This window comes from Emydura macquarii, unplaced genomic scaffold, assembly GCF_026122565.2.
Source record: "Emydura macquarii macquarii isolate MOO-44397 ecotype Brisbane River unplaced genomic scaffold, CSIRO-AGI_Emac_v2 contig_2988, whole genome shotgun sequence".
NCBI classification, from domain to species: domain Eukaryota; kingdom Metazoa; phylum Chordata; order Testudines; family Chelidae; genus Emydura; species Emydura macquarii.
The window spans coordinates 4,888,827-4,895,011 of NW_027133125.1; positions in this window are offsets into that span (position 1 = coordinate 4,888,827).

The following is a 6,185-nucleotide window of genomic DNA, read 5'->3' on the forward strand; positions in this document are numbered from 1 at the left end:
ACCTCTGGGGTGGAGTGCAACAGGCCTAGTGCAGAAATGCTCCACAACAGCAGATGGGATTTTGGTCAAGGCCATATGGTAAGTCCCTTCTCTGATGGGAAAGGCCCTGGGGTTGACAATGGGGTGTAAGGGTTTCACGAGCCAGGTCCCCAGTGGGAGAGCGTACGGCGCTCAGTGGTTGTGCTTGCAAAGGAAGCAGGCTGGCTCGGGGCTGCAAGGCTGTGAGTCTAGGCATTTCATACCCGATGTCTGGAGCACGGGGCCGTCCCCGCTGGCCCTGGCCTTCTGGGACCAAAGGACCCTCCCTCTACTGGCTGAGCAGGCGCGGCCCAGTCACCTGCCAAGGAGCGTGTTGTTTTGTTTATTGCATTCGTCCCCGGTTTTGCTGCTTTGTGCTGCATGACGGGGCCCTGAAAGGGTTAAAAAAAGAGCGGGGCCTGAGGGGATCCGCTTCGTTTTTCCCTTACAAATGTCAGGAGCATCACGTCTGAGTTTGCAGGAAGACGCGCTGACGGCTGGGCGAGGGTGCGTTGCACGCCTGTTGGTTGGCCTCGTTACCAGAGCCCGCCTTTCTCCCAAGCGTGTGCTGGGCGGCAGGATTCACAGCCGCAAACATAACCCACCGCTGGTGAAAAGGTTGGGCTAAAAAAAAATCTCAACCCTTTTTCAAAGGCTCGTCGCTCCCTCTCACGTGCCGGCAGCGAGTCCCCCGTTCTCTGCTGGCCACAGGGTGAGCATCTAACATCAGAAACCATCGGCTGATGGAGAGCTGGATCCACTTCCAAACCGTCCAGCCCTTCTCCAGAGAGCAGCGAGGCCCAGACGAGCACAGCCCCCGCCCGCTTTGCAGGTCACCTTCCACCCGCCGTCTCTGCCGATAGCTGAGATCGTGGCGGTCTGGCCCTGCGCAGCACAGCTCTGTACGCGGCCAGGCGACTGCGACCAGAGGCCAGGCCCAGCTTGGAAAAGCTGCCTGGCTTGAATGGAATGGGTTTCCAACTCCAGCATAGTTCCCTGTGTGCAACCTCCCCCCCCCCCCACCTCCAAACTTCCTTCTTCCTTCTGCTTGAGGGCCCCCTTTGGATTCAGTTTATGGCCGTGTCTAGGAGATGCCCTATGGCCACGGGAGAGCAGAAAAAACCCACCCCCAGGAACGCAGCGGTGAGAGAAGCTCCCCCACCAACACAGCCCGGGGCACACGAGTGCTTGTGTCGGTGCAACATGTCACACGGGGGGGGGGAGGAGTTAGTCACCCCCCCCCAAGCGACGTAAATTCTGCCGGCAGGTGCTGCCGTATAGACATAGCCTCCGTCAATAGCTAAAGCAACAAGAGACTTTCCGTTGAGGGGAATAACCCTCAGGGGTGCAAGCTGGGGTAGGCTGCGGTCCATATATTTATGGCCAGTCAGTACAAAATGCACAATTGTTCACTGTCCAGAAACCCATAAATAAATGAAAGTGTCCGTGACGTTGGGCAGCAATAAAACGTCCTGTGTTTTGACATTGATCGTCGTGGTTCAGCATCACGTCGTGTATCCTAAAACCACCCTCCCGGGACTTTATCCATGTCCTCTTTTCTGTTACTGCCCACGCCCCATCGATCAATTGCCTGCAGCTAAAACAATTGCGTCCGTCCCAGGGCCTGTGTACGGACCAGCACAAGCGGGTACACGCGTCTGTGACATTCCCAGGCTGGCTGTGGTGTTTTTAGTCGGGGCAGTAAAACGTTTACCGTGTCCGTAAAAAAAGAAGCGACTGCAGAACTTCCTGGCAGTAAAACCTGAAATGCGAGGTTGGCAGCCCGGCGGGCGGGGGCGTTATCCGAGCACCGCTGCGCTGCGCCGGGCGGTGGCAGGGGTCTCCCCCCATGCAATGGACTCAGTGCCGCTTTGTTGGGCAGAGGAGGGTCCCAGGGCCATTGAACACAGCAGCGGAGGGTTTAATCCAACCGTCGGCCCAAGGGCTTCTTCAGCCAGGGCTCGGCCTGCCCAGGGAGCTCCCCAGGCATCAAGGCAAGAGCCCACGGGGGTGCGGCCTCGTTGGGAACAGATCCTGGCTACCTCTTACAAGCGGCGAGGACCAGGGGACTACAGGTCCCAGCATGCATTGCAGTCAGGGGGGTCTGAGTGGAGAATCTCCTGCCCCCTGAGAAGCAGCACACGCGGCTGCTGGTTAAACCAGGCTGGCTCTGGGCGCTGGGCAGGCCCATTCAGTGCGGTGCTGGAGGCAGGGCAGAGATCCTGAGGCCCCCGTGCCCTGAGAATTACTGCACCCCACCCCTTGGAAGCGCCGCTGCAGGCACCAGGGGTCACCACCTCTCCCAGGTGCAAATGGCTCAGCCGGCTCCCCTGCCTTGGGGACAGGCTTAAACCGGGTTCGGCGTTCCCCTGCCCTGCTCAGCACTCCCCCAAGCCCTCCAGCACCCCCTGATCGGGGCTGCAGCATCTTGGCCTCCTTAGCCATGGGCTGCTCCCAGCTCCGTTAATTGCCAAGAGCTGGTGAAACCTCCTCCGCCCCCCAGAGCTCAGGTCTAAGTGAATTAGCCGCCCCCAGAGACGCTCTCCTTACAATTAGTGCAGAGAACAGAGCCTCCCCTGGGCTCCCTGAGCGCTAATAACCCAGCTCTCCGCTGCCCGCAGCAGCCCGGCATGGAAAGGGGGGAATGTCCTGGGAGCTGCCCTCCAGCCTGGCCCAGAGTATTTCCTACAACCTGGTCTCTGGCCCCATTTGCCAATCGCCTGCGACCTGCCAGCCCCCGGCCATGATTCATTATTTCAGTTTAAACCTGTGTGTGATTCTCCAGGCCTCCCGTGCGTCCTGCGCCGGCAGTGCTGCCTTTCCTTCGCCAGCGTCGGCGCAGCGTGTACGCAGCAGCTCAGAAAATAATTCCGGAGCCCAGAAAGAGAGCAAAGCAGGACAGAGCGAGCGGGTGACGACAGGAGCGTCTCAACGGAGCGGCAGCAAGCACCGGGATCTAACGCCTCTGCTGGCAAGAGGAAGAGAAGGGGCAGGCCCAGCTGGTGAGCCTTCGATATCGGAATGGCTGTGTGTGTGTGAACTTGTGGCTGGGGAAACTGACAGCACCGGAGACGAAAGGCCCCTGCCCCTTTAGAAAGCCCTGCGAGGACTTGCCGGAAATTATGGAGTGAACCACTCAGTGACAGAGCTAAGAACAGAACCCAGGAGTCCTGGGTCCCCATCACCTGCTCAGATGCTGCTTCCCAGCACAGCCTGGGTAGCATGGACCTTCCTGAGCAGGAGAAGAGAGCGTGACCCCAGGGGCTGCAGACGGAGCTGCTGGGCCCCTCTCACGGGCTCCTGGTCCTGCAGCCTCTGGCATCCGAGCTAACGGAGATCTGCAGGAGCAGGTCTCTCGTCCCGTCTGTGGGGAGCCACCTCAGACACACGGCAGCGTGGCAGGTGTCGTCCAGCCTAGAGCAGAGTGGGAACGTTAGCACCTGAACTACAATTCCCATGAGGCACTGCACCAACACAGCACCGCCTAAATATTTTGCTTCCGGGCTGAAATATTTTAGTTCATTTTTTTCCCCCCTGAAAACTCAAAATTTGTCGCCACCCTTCCCCCCCTGCACACACTTTCCGACCAGCTCCAGTCAACCTATTTCCACTGTTTTTACTGCAACACGTAAATAACCTGGCAAACGTCTTCAGGGCCGGGTCGGCCTCTTGCACTGTACCCCTGCAGCACCTGGCGCACTGTGCAGCGGCCGTAGGAATAATGGGGAGCTGGGTTATGCAAACGGAAATATTTTCCAGCCGTTGGTGTGTCAGGGTCCAGAACCACCGCAACACAAGCATTAAACCCTCATCGTGAATCCTTCAGAAATGCAGCTTTTTTTAAGGGGATCTTTGCATTTGTCAGTTTCTCCTTTGAGGTGCGCTGGGGGGGGAAGGTGAGTTAAATGCAAGGATCTCTGAGGACAAGTTTTTAAAACACGGGGTATGTTTAGTCTTGAGAAAACCAGACTGAAGGGGGGACCTGAGAACTGCCTTCAACTCCATTAAGGCCTGTTCTGAAGTGGACAGGGAGGGAGCGGTCAGCTTGTTCTCCACATCCACTGAAGGCAGGACAGAAGCAATGGGCTTAACCTAGCAGGGGCTTCCCAGGGAGGCTGGGGAATCCCTGGCGCGGGAGCTTTTTCGGAACAGGCTGGACAAGCGCCTGTCGGGGATGGTCTAGATTTGCTTGGTCGTGTGTCAGGGCAGGGGTCTGGACCTGGTGGCTTCTTGAGTCCCCTTCCAGCCCCACATTTCTGTGATCAGAGAATAACGGAGCATTGGGGCCGCGACCCGGGGCTGGAAATGGTTCCCATCCTGTACAGGGGTTGCAGTTTGGTTCAGTGGCTCTCAGGTCCCCCCCTCCCCCTGGCACAATTGTTCCAGCCGCCCCCGTCTCTGAGAACACTTGAGGAAGGGAGGAAGCTGGGTCTGCTCTGCTGGTGCGGCTCCATCTGCAGAAAGGAGAAGATGAAAGGCCCTGTGCTGACCTTCGGGGCTGAAGGTTACACGAGGTGAAACTAAACTAAGTAGCCAGGCCTTCAGAACAGAGACAAGGAAATGGCCCGGGGGGGGCAGGAGCCCAGGGAACTCCCTGCCACAAGACGCTGTGGTAGCAAGTGGTTCAGCGAGCCAGCCAAATCAGGCTGGGGGGGGAGGTGGGAGTGGTTAAGACCAGCCAGTTACAAAGCTGGTGTGAGGCAGGCCGGAGGGGGGGGGGAGAACAGCTCCCAGGGGGCTCCCCCCAGAGATGAGCAGGTGGTACATCTGGTCCCCAGCCTGGCGCCGGAAAGATGTGGCAGGAAACCCCCATCCAGCCGGTCCCTCGGATGGGCAGAGCCAGGGGCTCGCCTCCAGCTGCCCTGAGCTCCCTGGGGCAAGGCTGGTCCTGCGCCTTGCACGCTTGGGAAGGGAATTTACACCCAGCCCCTTGCCTCTGGCCCCGACCCGCCGCCGGGGAGCGGCCTCCTCCCCCCTCGCCGGAGGAGGCCGGCAGGCCCCGAGGCCGCGCAGAGAGACCCGGGCCGGCGGGGGGGGGGGGGTGTCTGCAAACGTGGGCTCCGTGGGCGCCGCTCCCCCGAGGGCTGTGCATGGGGGGGTTTGCAAAGGCCGGGGTCGGTGCAAGCGGGGGGCGGGGCGATCGCTGCGCCTCTTCCCGTCCCGCGCAGCGGCTGCGCCGCCTCCTGCCCCGCGCAATATGCGACGCAGGGCGCAGCAACCGGCCCGCTCGCGGGGGCATCCGTGGGGCCGGCTGCTCTCTCTGGGGGCCGGGCCCGGACAGCTGCGCCCCCCACCCACCACGTCCGTGCGCTTCCCTCGCGGCCACCCCCCCCCCCCCGGTGTCGCCCCTTCGTCCCGGCCCGGGAGCTGCTCTTGCTAGACGCTCCCTGAGCTGTTTCAAGGCTCCCCCTCTCCCCCCCCCCCCCTCGCCCCAGACCCCAAACTCCTCGCTGAACAACCGGGGCAACTTTCAGCGGCTCCCCAGCCCCTCCCCTTGGCTCCCAGCCCCTGCGCCCCTGCCCCTCCCTGCAGGCGGGGCGGGGGCCGGCACGTGCGAGCCCCCCAGTTCCCTGGGGTGAGGGGCCCCCTGGAATCCCAGCTGCTCAGCCCCAGCTCCCAGACTCAAGCGCTTGTTTATGTGAAGAATTTCAGCGCCCTTAAAAGGGCGATGGTGGCTGGGGAGGGGCGGAGGCTGCGACCCTCCCACCGCAGTGGGTCTGCCCCTCGGTTGGCTCCACCCCCTTTGCACCTCCAGGGGTCCCCGTCCCCCCGATTGCAATGGGCTGGGGCAGCACGAAGGAAAAGGCCGCTGCAATAAACCCATCCTGGCGCAGGGAGGGTGCCCCTGGGCACGGCTTTGGGGGGGGAGCCGGTCAGCTCCTGGCTAAAACCGTGGGCCTCTCCGCCCCATGGCAAGGAAGGAATGGGAGACCCCCCCACACACACACCCTGCATATGCTGCTCAGAACCTGCCAGAGAGCCCCTGGCCCCTGGAGGGGATTCCAAGAAGAGCCAGGAGGCCAGGTTCGGCTAACGGGCAGGGGCTGTGAGGGCAACCAGAGAAGAGCTGGAGGGTTAAACTGGGCCCTGGGCACCAGGGGGCCTGGCTAGGCCCGATGGGGCAAAATGAAGAAAGGGGGTCGTTGGGCTGGATAGCAGGAACAGCC